At 36.3% G+C, this 17,493-nt stretch overlaps 1 protein-coding gene across 2 annotated transcripts in view; it reads right to left on the bottom strand.

Moving 5' to 3' along the window:
* The window catches only part of MICU2 (mitochondrial calcium uptake 2), a 157,167-nt gene that overhangs the window by 105,499 nt on the left and 34,175 nt on the right, over positions 1–17,493 (bottom strand). The gene's annotated exons all lie outside the window — the stretch shown is intronic.

The following is a 17,493-nucleotide window of genomic DNA, read 5'->3' as shown; positions in this document are numbered from 1 at the left end:
GAGAATTTCAGAGTGAGCAGTTACGTTTTGACAATTGTGAACAACTGGCAGCAGGCTTGTAAAGAAAAAGGTTGAGTAACCTCATCTATCAGCAAAGCCACTGGAGCTACCTGGAAACCGCAAGCATCTGTGACTTCAGAAGCCCATTAACTTCTGTGTTGCCCCATACAAGTCTTGGGGCACAATGGTTGCCAAAGCTCCTAAAAGCACGCATATATGTGTATATACGTATCTGTGTGCATGTAGATACATAAATAAAATTTCACATTTTATCTGTCCTCTGTCCAAGCTAAATATTTATTGGCAAAAAATGTCAAGTATTTTACCATGTTGTATCAGAACACCAGGGTTTAACCACGGAGGCACTAAAAGCGCATCCCATTGCCATTTCTGTTGGGTGTGATATAAAGCAAAATCATTAAATCACCAGTGAAGAGTTATCAGCAGATAAGAATGCAATGCTTTCACAAACTAATTGCTTCAGCAAAACATGGTTTTGTGGGGAATCGCTTCTTTATAGTGGAGAGGTGCAAACATTATGGTGACTATTTCAAGATGTGGTAAGAGTTGTCCTACGGATTCATCCTCTAGTGTCTGTCAGCACATGATACAAGTGGTTGTAACAATCTCTTTCACGAATCCCCAAAGAGAATTCTAAGTATAATGATTTCAAAGTCCATACAACACTCTTTGTCTGAGCTACCTTACTTGATTAGTTGATAATACAACTACTATTGCTAACAGCTGCTTTACAAGATAATTTCAAGGGTTTATGACAAAACAAAGTTCAGCGAAGACCGTGCCTTTCAGAGATATTTGCCTGCCCTCACTGTTTCTTGGACTGCCACTGTGCACACAGATGGAAGGCTATTTCAGAAACATCAATGATACAGAGGCAGTTTCAAAATAAGAGAGGTGAAACACAAGGGGTTTGCCTGGTCCAGCAAATAAGTTTATTTGTAAAATGCAGGATGCTGAAAATAAGCATCTTTTGCCTCTGAGGGGAGTGTCTGTTTTGGGAGACCAAAAGTAGTCTGCAGTCACTCTAGTTTAGAAAAGTGAAGGCTCTACCCCAAAAGCGTGTTCAAAATACATCTTTTGCAGCAATACATAAAATGCAATGGCTCACCACTGCCACAGGGTGTCACAAGTTTAATAACGTTTAACAGAATTCAAAACATTGCAAGTGAAGATGACGGGGAGAATCCAATTACAGCTTAACACAGGCTATTACCTTAGTTACATCAACAGCAGCTGTGAAATTCATTATAAATTTTAATGATCAACAGCAGCTACAAGCAGGACTAGGAGGCAGCGAAATTACCACGTTTCCAATATGTATCCACTTGAACCAGTTACTTCTACTAAAATATTCTAAATGTCTTACTCCTAGCTGAGCTTTTGCTCCTATTGAGTCTGGAAAATGCTACCATTAAAAATAAAAAGATGTGCTTCTTCAGAACAACCACCATTTCTTACTTCCAAAGGTCAAAAGTAAATAAATAACTTATATACTCCAGAAATTATTAATACTATTGACAGTTGCATTACTTTTGCAAAGCAATCACCATTGCTTTCAATACTTGCCCTTTCTTGGACTAGATACATTTCATTTGGTGATACAGAAGCATGAAAATACTTGGGGCTGGGGATGGGAAAGAGGAGATGAAATGGGCTCAGAAGAGTCAATTTCAGTTATTCACAGAAAAACCCCACATATCCAGTTTGGGATTTTCATGGGGGGTGGGGGGGTGGGGTGTATACACACACACACACACACACACACACACACCCCCATGTACTACATTTTGCATATATATACACAGAGAGAGATAAAGAGAGAGGGGGAACATTCAATACAGGTTATCAGTTTGATATTTGAAGGAATAGTATGATTCATCTAAACTTCAAATTATTCTAGTTTTTCAAGTTTCTTGTGAATGCGCACCCAACTACATGCCTACCCATCACATCATTTCTCCAAGCAAGTCAGCAGGACCGTTTGCCCACATCAAGATTCCCCAACAACTCTAATGCTTGTGTGCAATCACAGCTCCCTAAGTTTTCTTTTAGAGAAGGATTTAAATGTCAAAGAGGGTGAAAATGGATATTAAATTCTTCTATTTTCACTCAATAATTTATTTTGCACTTAGCTCTGTACATACTGATGTTAGATGATGACAATTTAGCTGAGAAGTGTGAGGGCAGCAGTTTATAGGAATACCACATGCTTTGCCAGGTTTCCATTTCTGCTTTGTAATACTACAAAGGCAGCCTACTGCTACAGACTGTGAAGGGAACGTAAGACATTGAAGCCAAACGTCTTTGACCCTACACCTCTAACCTAACAGACCGTGTTTTTATTCGACTCAGGAATACAGGTAAGACTACTCAGTAGATCACAGCAGATCAGAACATTTAAACACATGCAAAACTTGTTTAAGTCTCTTTCCATTTGAAAAAACACTTAAGTCTGTGCTCAGCTTCAGACATATTTATGCTCAGTTAGTATAACCAGAACTTAAGCAAACAGGGAATAAGCATAATTTGAAGATCTCTTTTTCAAAAAAAGTCTTTCAGTCTGCTTTCTTAGCTGAGTTGTTTCACCACATTTGAAAATTCAGTATAAAAAATGATGCGCTGTGTATACACAGATTGGTCTCTCTAAATGACACAGCCCAGAGAAATTCCTAGGCCATTTTTGCATTTTCCCCATATTCTGCATTCCAATGTTAGGTCAGGGAGCATGGCTTTCCAACTCGACTTTCTGCTTTTTTATATTTGATCTTCAAAGTGACTATAGGACATTTTGATTTTGTCCCACCTGCCTTCTCCTACTTTTTGCTATCTAGTCTCTGTTCAATTTTTCTCTTCAGTAAACCAGGTAAAGCTAGGATAAATCAGAAAAACTCAGATGAAGTCATTGGATTTATCCTGATCACAGATCAGTAATCTATTTCATTTTTATTAATGAAAAAATTACAAGCCTGACTAATTTTGAAGTAGTACTCTGAGACTACTGAGCACTGGTCTTAGCTACAACATACACATTTGGACAAGCACGGATGCTTTTATTTTAATAAATATATATATACACACACGCATATACATAGATATAGACTATTAAGGGAATATAGAAAAATAATCCTAATAGTCATAAAAAATAAACACATGGTAAATTAATTGTGGATTTTTAAATAAATACTGTAAGCTACTGTTTGAATTAAGGAGGGATTTTTTGCTTATATATTCCATGATTAAACTATTCAATTACTTCTAAATTATAAACCTGTCTCTTCATTAATGCCAAAAATATGGAAGTAAGAAATTGTAAGACTTTTCATAGCTGCCTGCCATAGGTTTCTGTTGCTCTCTAAGAGGTTTCTGCTGATGAGGCCAGCTATTTCACTCTGTGAAGTTACAACTAAATTCTCTTCCCTTGGTGCAGTTTTGAAGAAGCCAGTGACGTGGTCAGACTTGTGTCACTAAGCTTTTCTTACAAAACACATGAGGGTTTTGTTTTTTTGTTTAAAACAGATTTAGGACAAGTGTTGCACATTCATGGAACAAGAGAAATACTTGTTACTACGCAGCAAAAAACTCCTCTTCTACCCTTTACAGTTAGGACTAAGAAAAGTCACAGAATTAAAAGCTCCTTGAAAGCTGAGAATATGTACCAAAGCCATGTGAAATACAGGCAAACTTTACGTCTCTAATGTCAGAGACGCTGGATCTCGGTCTTTTTTGCTTAAGTTCTCTGGGAGGGGTTGGAAAATCATGACAGAAAAATGCTGTAACAAAACCTGGTTGCAGCATAGTCAGAAGAAATAGATTCTCTTTTCCCTAACAATAAATCCTTTCTTCCCCCAAATCATAACCCCAACAAAATATTGGACTGACAGCTTTCACAAAGAAGGAAGAACAGATGCACAATAATGAATTTGTAATCTCCTAGGAAGCACAACACAACTGAAGAAAGCCAAAAATAGAAGGTCAGGCCATCAAGGTATCGCTAGAGATGGTTATTGTTCACACTTACAGCAATCTTTCCCCAGATTCTGTGAAGGACTGAAGTTAATGGAACACAAATGATGGCCTATTAAATTAAAGATAACTCAGTGAAAAAGACTTTAGTGATTTGCATGGCCAATATAAAAGCATAATTTGGGGAAACTTATTTTTCTTCCCTCAAATTTAGACTTCCTAGAGAGAGTTTATTTTCTGTAATTTGTTTCTAAATTTGTCTCAACTTTGAGGCGCTAATTTTTCATGCTCATCAAAAAGCTTCTACAACACAAGCCACCTCCAGGCAGATACAGGAAGGCATGATTGGCTTTTTATTCTTTTCTTCTCCGAGAACTGCCACTTTTCCATGAAGAAAAAAATGCAATTACACCATTGTAATTTTCTAATTAACGTTATGGCATCTAAAGCTTTTAATAATCAAGCTGATACAGGAATGCTCAGAGAAAGGAAATAATTGCAACCTCTACAGCACATGATAAATAGTAATATGATCGTAAGTTATTACTTCAAATCAGCAGAAAAGCTTTGGCATTCACTTAAAAAGAAAGTATAATAAATTGAAAAGCCCTCGCACTCCATTAGTTCATCTAAACAAAATATGTTAAATTAAGATTGTGTATTAACTGTTCTTCTGAATTCAACATTTATTTCAAACTGGAACAACATCCATGAACTAGCACAAATAATGCAATAATTGTTTACATGATATTTTAATAGAGAAAGCCAAGGTATTAAGAGTCTTTTGTGACAGTAAGGATTTAATGCAGTTCCTTTTAAGAACTATTTTTTTCTGATAAAATAAAAGCATAAATAAGAAATCCCTCACAAATAAACCACTGAAGAGATTCCAGCTCCCCACCCCAAAGCATTCTTGCTCTCGAGTCAGACAGCATTTTACAGGGAAGATACAGAGCTTCCCTTTGAGTAAAAAGGAAAGAATGCCAATAATTAGCCACCCAGGAGGCGTTTGTTTCACAATATTTTTGTTACTCCATGGCTTCCATTGTGATAGGATTTGTGAAGACTTACAAGCAGGCTTGGAATATAGCTTCTAATTCAACAATGCTGGCTTGCCAGAAGTAACCCTCATTTGTTTGTCAGGAATCATCAAGGTCATTACATTTTCCTCGACACTTTCAATGGCCACAGAAAAACTAGAATTTTATTTGTGGTGCACTCCAGAAATTTGAATTAAAACCAACAGCAATTATATAATGCTGTTCTCACTTCCATTTAAAGAGATAAAATTTGTTATTGTTTTCAAAAGCAGAATAGAATACTTACGGTCTACTTAATACTGGCAGATACAACTGAGTAAAATGCTAATTCTGAAAGCTGACTTTAAAAAAACCTAAATATCATAAACTCAGATGCAAAAATCTCATGAGAAATCACCAGGATTCTATCTAAAGACACCCAAAAATAAAAATTACAGAACTACAGGAATAGGTGAAATGACAGAGATGAATAGAGATGCTTTCTTTCTGGAAGGATGAAAAAAAATGTTCTCATAACCGTAACAAATAAAAGGTTCTCTGAAAGGACTATTATCAGTACGTTTTTACTGTATTCAGGGTCACAGTCTGGAAACAGAAAACACTGACATCAAAGCACAAGAAAGCCAAGTTATAACCTACTGAAAAAAAAACATGGCACAATTTTCATACAAAAGTTTATGTTTCTAAAACAGGACAGGATTTTTATTTAAACGAAAAAACCCTAGCCCTTTTGTTAACGTTCTCAACAGGAAAGGCAGAGGGGGAGCAGGTAAGACAACCACAATTAGGTAGGTGCTTCCTCCATGGCAGGCACATTACTGGGACAATGCAAAAATGCCATGGGAAGTTTCCTGCCTTTTTTTCTCACCAGGTTTCCATGTGGAAGCATCAACAGATACATAAATACACATACATATGTGTGTGTGTATATATATATAAGGTTATATATTTTGCTGAATTGTCTATATAGTACTCAATTTAGTATATGAATGTTCTGAAATAAATCACATCTTGGTTTTGCACAATTTCATTTCAAATATCTAATTTTATTAAAAATTTAAAAAAACTGGAACCCTTCACATAACCCAAAATTCTCTATTATATTTGCTAGATGTTTCAAAAATACTTATCTGCCCCAGAACAATTTTGGGTTTTTTAATCAGTACACTTAAGAAAAACTAAACTGTATCTCAACTATAACACTCCATACCTAAAACTTTAAGAGGATCAAATGCATCCTTACTCAAACTTTTACGGCACTTTCTCCACTACTAAAACTGTAATAGAAATGCACACGTAGCATTACAGAAAAGAAGATAAGAAGATAAAATGAAAAGAAAAACCACACGAAATTATCCTAAAAAACCTTGAATTTAATCAGTAGCCATTAAATTGTACTCATCAAATCCACAGCTATCTGCAGTGGTAAAAATAAGTTACTACTGAGTCACAATTAGTAACTCAACCACACTTCTGCAACTCCCGCTAGTCTCCTCAAGCACACACCTTTCATTCTTGGGCCTAAAACAATTAAGGCTTCCCTGGCAAAGAGTAACTTAATTTCTTACACTGGGCCAGGGACAGCAGTCTCTACCTATTTGATATGATGACCTAAGCAGGTCTGATTTACAGCAATCATCATCTTTTGGAGGGAACTGATTTGCTATGATAATTGCAGCCACTGACCTAACTGCACTCTCCAAGTACCATTTAGAACAAAAGTGCTTTAAAGAACACAAATCTGTCTTCCGTCATTTCCAGATGATAACATCCCCATACGTTCTCAAATAAAGATGTTATTACACTTTAAACAAAGGCAAGGCTTTGACATCCATCACATTAATGACTCAAAAAACCCAGACCACCAAAAAGAGACAAAGAACTCCAGAATTGTATAGACTCCAAAGACAGAATGAGTAGAAATAAATATTTTCCTATCTATAAATTCAACGTAATTACAGCTCAATATTTGGAAAAGGATAATTTATCCATTATTCTATTTTTAATCTACATACACTTCTTCCAATCATTATCAAAAAAATCTTAGTAACCACATACCTACATTAATCTTGCAATTTTTTTTTTTTAAATAACATGTTTCTAAGCAAAGCTACAATTCCGCACACAGGGAGTCCAATTCTCCACCTTAAGGCATCTTCCCAGTTCTCAACAAGTAGCAGCACCTCAATAGAGTTACGAGGACAATGGAAAGAATCAGTTTTAATAGAGTATATCACTATTATACTGTGTATATACCAATTTAGGAAGAAATCACACGAAAATGTCACAGCTGTCAAATACCAACACTTCAGATGTATATAATGGCATTTTCTCCAAACAGTGGAAGTCATACTAAAGTATGCTTCTAAATTCCCACTTCACAGCCTCATTTTGGAAAGAAAACAATTCAATTCAAAATTATTATGCTTTAATTTGAAATGGTTCCACTCAAAAATAAGCAAAAAAGTTTTTTTTTATATACTGGAGCTAGAGACAAATCTCACAAACTCATTCACCTCAAACAGACAGAAAACTTAGAAAAAATAATTTTCAGATTTTTTACCACAACATAATGAATCCAGACAATTAACAGGCAAATCAAATTCTCTACAGTAAGACTACTTGGAAGTCCCAAATAAATTATTCGTCATTCCTCCAAAGTCATATAGACTTGCTGGGTTTGACCTGAAGAGCTGCAGAACAACGCTGTCTGGCTAGGAAGCCATGTTCCGTGCACTTCCATCCTTCTGCAGACCAGACCGTCTCAGCACAAAGGTGGCAGCTGGCATGACCGGAGCGGTCACGGCTTTGCTGAGGCTCAGAGGAGGTCCATGTACCGCCCGCCTCACATCCCCACTGATGTTGGCTGGTATGGGAGATGGTTCAGGTGAAAATAGAACCTGGCTTAGGGTAGTCCAGAGTGAGCAAGGACCTCAGTTCTGACAAATCTGGAAAGTTGAGAGTCATGAAAGAAGTTTATAATTAACTGGGCAGAAAGGGGAAGCAAAAGAGGAAAGAAAATAATGATCAGAAACACAGAAGGAAAGACTGACCCTAAGCTAGGGTACGCTTTTATGATCACAGGCTGGGCTTACAAAAAACTTAGAATTGATTTTGTTAACTAAACATGAGTCGTCATCTGGTTAGGAGCGAACAGTGCCAGCAGTTCCAAAATTGTGATAATTTTCAACAAGCGCCAGCACTTCAAGAACAGCAACAATTGAGTAGATATTTGGGCTCAAGAAACAGATTTAAACAAGTCTGTCTGGGAAAGCTCAACTCACAATGTTAGTCACAGAAAAGACAATGACCTGAAACATTCGGAGCACGGGTCTACCACTTGACTTATGAGAGAAGTACAGGTCACATCTTTTTATTCCACTGCAGTTACAAAATGCAGCTTAAAAGCTACAAAGAGAATTAAAAAGTGGATCTTAGTGGGAGGAAAAGAGGAAAACAAAAGGCCTTTAAGTAACAGATCAGTGCGAACCATGCTTGCAGAACTCTCCTGGAGATCAGCATTTTCTGAGATTATATACGAAACATTCATCTATGTGTCACTAACAATATCCCATTTATGAGAAAAGGTAATGATCAGAACACATTTAAATACAGAATGGTTTTACAAGTAAGGTAGAAGAATGTGCATCTTCTGCACCTGTCGAACACATACAGCATTCAAAGTTTTCTAAACTTTTCTTAAAGTCTTAAGGCTGCAGAAATCCTGTGATGATGTGGAAAACTACTTTAAAACCTGTCTACAGGCATCTACTTTTACAACTACTAAATTACTGGACCGTTACTGAATTTCTACTGAAAGTTCTGTTCTTGTCACATCCCACAGGGGTTTGGAATTTTACTGAATCCCACCCAATCTCGACAGAAGTTACTTCAGCAGCATCCTGTTCATACACTATGACTTTTCATTTAAATCTTCTGAAGGTATTTTAAAGTACTGACAGCATGGGCAGAAGTTGAAATAATACTCTTTGAGGATTTGATTTTTTAAATTTTATTTAAATAATATCTCACATAGGTTTCCAGAAATTTTAGCTTACCAAAATGTGACCTCTGAAATGAAATACTTACATAACTGGTTTTATAACAAGATTATTCCTTTAAAACCAGAAGAAGCTACAGACTTGCCAAATCCTTTTTCCCAATATAGCCTATAGCAGTTCTGGAGTGGGATATAACACTGAGAGGAAGAGAGGCAGAGAACAGTGTCAGGAATGATGACACTGGGGTGGGAGGAAGGAACCCCTCACCCTTGAATGGACACAGACCCCTAGAAGGGAAACTGCAGCCCCCGTGGCCCAAACAGAAGGGATGTGCCTGAATCCTCAGAGAGCCCTTTTCCTCACCAGGGAGTTTGTCCTTCAAGGTAGAATTCATGAAAAAGGCTTCATGAACTGGAAGGACAACTGGAAAGAAAGGGGTAGATTTATGCACTGCAGTAGAAGCACAGGAGGATGTCCACAGGAGGTGGAGGGCCACCTCATGCCACCAGTGAACACTGACGTGCAACCACGCTGCAGCATTCAAAGAAATCATTTGAGAACTTCTGAAAATGTCAGACTCAAATTTCAAATTAAAAGGAGACACTGAAAACAAAGCAAAAATATATTTAGGTCAAGATTAAATGGAATCATACTCATTTTTCATTTTGTTTCATGCATTTTCATGTATAAGAGAAATATAACCTTCGGCAAGTGGCTTTGCACTGCTGAAGCAGTCAATTATTGCATTGCATATCGTGGATTTACAACCTTAAACATGTAATGTAGGTAACCAAAAGGTGCTCTGCAAGGGTATTTCGCATCCCACCAAATAAGAGCTGTGAACTTCACATCGGAGAGATTAAAACCACACATCAGTACCAAACCCTGTGGTAATTTCATAAAGACAGAGAATTTAGCATGTCTAAAAATACAGTAATTATTCCTAAACAGGAAAGTTTAAAAACTGATACCTGTACATATATATAGCCATTACTAAAATCTGCAGTTTTCGCTCAATCGATTGTTTCAGTTTCTTTGCAACATAGAAAGTAAAAGAAAATATTACTTTTAAATTTTCACAATGCATGGCAGAAAGAGATGGTTGTAAAATAGGTTTCAGCACTGAAAATTTGATGTCTCATGCAGAGATACCACAAAACAAAGCCAAGAATCAATTAAATTAAATTATTTAATTAATAGCAATTTGTTCTACAACAGTTTAAAATATGGATGAGACAGCCAATTATGCAGCTGCTAAACAGAACAACCCATTAAATAATTTAATTGGATTATTAATTTTCTAGTTTTGATGTAATTTACTTGTATGACATAAGTCTGTCATTTATACTCAAGGTAGAAACTAATTTTGTGATTTGGTTGAATTTTTCTCAAATTATTACTTTGTAGCTGCAAGTGTTTTATACACACTCAGCTTATAATTATTTTCAAGTACTAGGAAGGGCAAACTGACTATAGTACTCACATTAGAGGGGACCAATATGCATGCTGCTTTCAAGTACTTCTTGAAAAAAAACCTAGGAAGGTTTGAAGTGGGATGTGCCCGTACTGCAATTCTGTTATATAGGGACAAGAAAACATAAGACAACCTCTCATTCATGCAGGACAAATAGCTGTGCCAAAAGCACAAATTACACCTAATTACAGGGTATAACTCTGTCATCTTTCTTTTTATAACCTAGCCGTTTACCCACTTTGATTTTTGACTTCCATTTGGGTTTATTAACATCAAAGCTTTGTCATCACTTATCTGTTTCTACAGACTTTTTAACCTGAGGCCATAAATAAAAACTTCTTTGCATTTCAGCTTTTCGGATGCAAGGAAGGTTTAGTCTACATTGTTCTTATGATGTTTCATGCTTATTAAACTCTCGAATGTTGTTGTAAAGTTTATTGCCCTTGGCATACCAATCTTAAATGTACTATAATTAAACCTACTCTCATTGCATATAAATGCATTAGCACTATCCTACCATAAATTTTATTCTTACTGTTAAGGCTATTTTTCATGTAATTACACTGCCTTGTATAAAAGTGTAATGGACAATTTAGTCTAATGCATTGTTTAGCCTCTTGTCAAACATAAAACAGCAATGAATTTTTAATTAAGCTATACAGGTCTCCTTCTGTATATACAGATTACAGCAAAAAAGCACATAGATGACCACCCTTGAAGAAATGGAGAAAGCAGAATTAGTGTTAGAAGGCTAAAGTAATCTTGACAGTCATGTTGAAGAGATCCCTCTCAAATTCAAATCAGAAAAAGGTGAGGGACAGACTTCTGCCTGAAAGCTATGATCATACAAACAAAAATGTATTGTCTAAAACTAATCTGAAGATATCGACCACTAGAATTCAAATTCTTACTACAGTATTAAAAAGATATTTCAAAATAAAATGTCTCTTGAATCAAATATATTATGTTTGAATGAAGAGAACAGTTTATCAGCTTGGCCAATATGAATAAGAATCTTCCTGAAAGAAAGAATATTTCTACAGTTTGGAGCAACTTCCTCCCCCTCCCCATTACAATGAAGAAAAGAAGGTGAATTCAAGCAGGGGGCCATGTAAATGTAACTGCTGATGTTATCTTGCCTCAACTTGAATACTTCTCTTCCAGGCAGTCATTTAGTCAGATACTTTTAGAAAAAAAAAAAAAACAGGTTAAAGGAAACAAATTTAAAAAACAAAAATGCATTTCCACCTTATTCTCAAAAGTGGGAAAACCTATAGCTATACATGTCTTTAGCTCTTGAAAGCCTAACAATGATAAAAATTTAAAGCTTTCTCATGCAAGTGCTTTTATTACTTAATTAATCTGACATTCGGAAAGGTTTCTCTAATATCTCCTTTGAGTCTGTCTTGGCTGAGTTTGAACCCTTTTTACTTATCATGGTCACCACTGCCACAAGAGATTATTCCTTTATTTCTTCTGCAATAGCCTTTTACATATTAGAAAACCACACTCTCCTATGTCTTCTCTTCTTCAGGCTAAACAAATGAAAACGGTTTACTCTTCCTCCAAGGGTTACTTCCTTCAGTTCTGATCACCTGTGATGCCTTCGTTCAGCCTCCAAGGGGTCCAAATCTTCCCTGAAATGTAACTCTCCAAGTGGAATACAGTGTTCTAGCAGAGACTCCGATAATGCTGAATTAAGGTGGAGGTTGACTTTGCTCAGTTTACTGGCTATACTTCTAGCTGTACATCCCAGTGGATGGGTTACCTTTTGATACAGTATAGTGCTATCAAATACAAAAACCCTGCAAATCCTTTTCTGAAGGACTGCTCCTCATGAATAAGTGTCACGTCTTCTCATTTCCACTGAGTTTCACCTACTGGTTTGCAGAGTCTTTTTCCAGTTTTGCAAGATCATTCTAAATGTGATCTTGTTCTGCAGCACCGTCCCTTCCCAGTTTTGTGTCATCTGCAGAATGACTCCAGTTACTCTCTATTTTGTCATTTAGTTCACTAGGTAAAAAGCAGAAAGAACCATCAGACTCCAGGCAGGTCTCTAAAGAAAACCTGCTCAATATACCTTTTCATTTTGAGAGCAATTCATCAACAATTAAGCAATAGCAATACTAATCCAATCAATTTTACACTTACTGTACACTAGTTTCTCCTAAACCCCATTTCTCTGCATTACTTACGAAAATGTTACAAAAGACAGTCCTACTAAAGCCTTTAAATAAAGTCAAAATACATGACAACTACTGCTTTGTTTCTATTCACAAGTTCAACTGCTTTATCATAGAGAGAAATTAAACTACTTTGACATTATTTATTCTTGATAAGTCCATGCTGGCAATAATTCATGTCTTCATTACTTTGCAGGTAAATAAAAATAGTTTGATAAACTTTTTTTTTTTTTTGTGGGGGTGGTGTGTCAGTATTAAGATGACTCCACTCTCACTTCTTGACTCCTCTCCCCTCTTTGACAACTGGTACATTTATCGTTTCCAGTCCCCCAGTATTTAATGCATCCTGCACCATTTATCAAAGATAAGGCTGCTATTAGATGACTTAGAAGGTGATCTGGTTAACTCAAGTAGCAAATGTTGGCAGCACTGCCCCCAGATGAGTTAATATGGCTTTATCCTTCCTTTTCATATTTCCTACCCAGGCACTAACTGGGAAAAATCTCAAGGAAGGGAATTTGGAAGCCAGAACTTTTCCAAGGAGCAGTATTTGCCTCCATACCCCCAATAAACCCCCCTGTAAAAACATTGCATTAGTCTGAAGTTATCTAAACACGGTAAGTTCCTTGTGTTTTGTCATGTATCTCACCTGCACCTATATTCTTAATGACATTTTTCCATTTAAGTTGCTTCTGAAAATCATAAACCGGTGAGGTAAATCCAACAGGATTATAGCCACCTGCACCACTTTTCCCACTTAAGTTCCAGCATTAGGAGCATCCAGTCAGGTACCAGGGGCATCCACATACAGACTATTCTGGCAGAAGCATCTGAACTTCACTTCCATTTTGATGGTGCTAATACCTATAGAGACCTTCTGCATTTTTCTATCACATCTTATTGTATTTTTCTAATCTAAAATTGAGACAAAAATTTTCAAGTCCGTTTTAGCCAAGTGTTTCATTTCAACATTTTAAACATCTAACACCAGCCTTTTCATTGTCTTCAGATAGGAGCATCTTTAAATACTTTTCATAAAACTTAATTTGTCTGACACCTAGCATGTCTCTCTATCCCCTCTGACCTTCCATGTAGTCAAGCTCCTGCTCTACTCTTTTGGTTTTTGAGGTGCTTATATTTTCCCTTATGTTTGGAGTCCTTCCCTGAAAGTTGCTCTTTCTTGCTTGGTATTAAGATTCCAATTATTTTCTGTGCTTCCTCCATAACTGAGCTCCTGTGCTCTTAAATCACTGCTTTATTTAATTTCTCAAAGTTTGTGTTTGAATTAGAAACAAACCAATACTCATATGCATTTTTAAAAAATTTATTATTATTTTCCATTCAAACTTATTTTTACATCTTTATACTGTTAGTCAAGCCTCTACAATGTCCTCACTGACCAAGATCTAGTCTACAATTAGCATATTCCTTTGTGGGCACACAGCTATTTTGTGAAAAAATGTGGCAGCTGTTATGCTCAAATGCTGTTAGCATTTGTTTGCCAGTTTATAATTGGGGAAAATGATTCTATCGTGATTTCTGTTAGCATCTCTTTCTCAAAGAGATATTTCCATTCAAATCCAAGTCATACCCTGAGGGTCTAAAGCACACTTTCCAATGTTACAGGTGATGAGCTGAGCTCTGACTATGATCAGGAGAAAAAAGAATGTATTGAGAGCGAAATATATTAAAGAAGTTTGGCAAAACTAAAACTAAAACAGATAAAACTGTTCCATATAAAAATATGAAGTAGAGAGGGAAAGGTATCAATTATTAAGAATGATTTATAGGTTTAAAAAATGTTAATGTAAGGGCAAAACACTGACCAGAAAAGGTAGCTTAAAAATAAGTCAGTCCCAAACAATACGAAATTCTGAAATAGTCTTCCAAGTGAAAGATTAGGAAAATAAATCTACAAGCCATAATGAGTTAAAATGGAGGTTGAACATTTTGTGTCTTGAATTATATATGATATGCTTACCTGCTACAGAAGGGGTTTAGATTTGAGGTCCCAAATGATCCTACTCAGCTTAAAGGTTCTTAAAGATCTACTGATCTTTCCAAACTGTTTTACTTTTTCTGCCATTCCCTTTCCTTCTCCCCAGTTTGTGTCTCATACACAAAAGATAAATTCATTTTGTACCATTAGCATCTCCTTCTTTACCTGATGCAGCAGCTCTAGTTCTATTTTCTTGACTCTGTGCTTTGCTCTATGGATATTGCGGGTGTCTCTTTTGAAATGGATACAGTGCCATTTCATTAAGATCACAGACATCCGCTCTGCAAACAGATGTCTCATCTAAAGGAGGCTATTTTCCTTTCCTCTTTTTCACTGTTCATTACTGTTTTATCACCAATGATATGCACTAATATAGTCAATTTTGCCTGAAGCAAGATGGGGAATGCTCACACAGTTTGGCTGTGGGGAGAGCAATCGCCAGCTGATGAATGGTGAAAAAATTATTAGAGGTGGTCACATTTCCAACGAGCTTAGTACAGAAGAGAAAGTCTGCCCATGAAGTAAATCTTACCTATGTATTGCTTCCATATTTTCCTTGTTATCTGCGATTTGTGCCCTACTCTCATCTGTTCCTTTACAGCTATATTCTCATTTGGTTTATTTCTTCCTCCAGGATACAAAGACCAGGCAAAAAAATTTCTATGTCTTTCTCTCAAACGTTCAACTTAGTCCTTTCTCTTAGTTTATATTGGACCTTCTGTCCCAGAATCCAGAAGCAATTTGCCTCAGGCATTTAGTTGGGGGACATCCATCAAAGAGTCATCTTTCTCCAACTGCTTTTCAATAACTGAAGAACCCCAAACCTTCATCAATGACTTCTCGACTTTGTTGCACCTTTACCTTCCTTCTCTAAGATGTAGAAGGAGGACAGAAAGTCACCAGAACATTTGTCTCTGACCATCATCCACGATCTACACTAGATTTCCTTCATCACTTCAGCAGAAATTTGGCAGTGTCATCTGTCACAGCAAGAGGTAACTAAGAGACTTCCACCCACACACACACAGAGTACAGTGGGTTTTTTTTCCATCTTGTGTCCATGTATACTATCCTCATTCTGCACAAACACTATCCCTCTCTGATTTTAAGTTTTACACTCATTCACTTCTTCGTATCTCATACTGAAAATTTTTCTGGCCAGGACTTGACATTTTGATTCAGGGCTTATTACAGATATTTTGCTGAACGTTATAAATTTAAGATTTTCTGCCAATAGGAATTAAACAAGAAAAATCCTGACTAGGAGTATGGATACCATGTTGCCTTCACACATGAGCTCATGAAACCACAAAGGCTTGAGTTTAATTTTGGAACTCATTTAACAAAAAAATAAAAGCAGCAGATAAGGTTCAAAGACGAGCTACAAGATCTTGTAAAACACATCTAACGCTCAATCTATTTCTCCCATCTAAAAAGATCAGAAAGTAATTTATTTTAGCGTTGTTCTTACCAAGAAAAATATTAAAGTTTCTTTGTTTTGACATGTATAATCTACAGGCATAACAAGACTAAGCAACAAGATGATGGAGGTTTCAGATTGGGAAGGGAGTGTAAACAGGTGAAGTGACAATATCTGCAAGAGCAGCGAAGATGGCTTTCTCAGGCTTTACAACAAGCAACTAAAAAACCAACAGGGTGTTGAAGATGGCAATAATATATACCTTTGCTCTGCTCTTTCATGCCTTGCAGAAATAATTTAAGACAGGTAACACTGGAAAAGACCATCACTGGAACTGGTTAATGTGCTAAAATTCCTATAAATCTAGAAGGCTAATGCACACTAGTTGACCACGACCAGGCATTTGAAACATCAAGCTTCATGCACGTGAGCTGATCACTGTATGTAATGTCAATGTTAGATGCATTATGTTACTGAGAGCCTAAAGGCTGAACACACACAGCTGGAACCACACCAGGCAGCTGCCTTAAGCCATACCTGGGAGTATACTTTCCTCCCTCTCACAGTGTATGAGAGACTTTTGAAGCTTGTGTTTTCTCAGATCTGACAGAGTGCTTATATATTGAAATTATTAGTGTTGAAATTATTAACATAATATAGAGATGGGACCTCAGGAACTAAGGGCTTGGGCCCAACCTGGGGTCAGAACTGCTTCTGAGAATAAAATGCAACATAATCTCCATTCAAAATTACATGCATGTGAGTTGTAAAGAAATATGTAATGATTTCCCTTTCTTGTGACAAAAATCACAGCTATCTTATTCTGCGTATGTGTGTACATGCACAAACACAAGCACACGTACACAAAGAGCTAAACAGCTGTACACAGTATTCTGTTAACTGGAAAATAATGGCACTGGTGTAAACAAGGAACTGAAGAAGTACACAGTGTTAAGTAATTTTCTATGTAGTTTTTTTTAATTGAATTTTTTTCCACACAATGCAAAATTTAAAAAATGGATATTTAAAAATATCTACTTGCCTTCTAATTACCCCTTGAAACAGAGCAGTAAAATTCTGTTAGAAATAAAAATTATAGAAGGAAGTGCAGAGAGAGGTTTTATTGATACTATTTCTTTATAACTGACATTTAGCAAAACATCACTTGATTTTTAGATGGACTCTATCTATATTGCTACTATATATTTTAACTACTACAAAACTGCTATAATCTTACACCCCAAACTATAGACTTATGTATCATTTTCTCCAAAGATACATACACTAAAAATAGCAAATATGCAAGAAAATATGTTTGAAACATTACTTTTGTTCAGTGATCTGTTCATAACAGATAAGGGTCTAGAAAACAACCACAGTAACAATGACAGA

The sequence above is a fragment of the Balearica regulorum genome, chromosome 1, assembly GCF_011004875.1.
Source record: "Balearica regulorum gibbericeps isolate bBalReg1 chromosome 1, bBalReg1.pri, whole genome shotgun sequence".
NCBI lineage: Eukaryota > Metazoa > Chordata > Aves > Gruiformes > Gruidae > Balearica > Balearica regulorum.
Note: the sequence above shows the minus strand (reverse complement) of the source record. Positions and strands in the feature narration are given on the sequence as shown.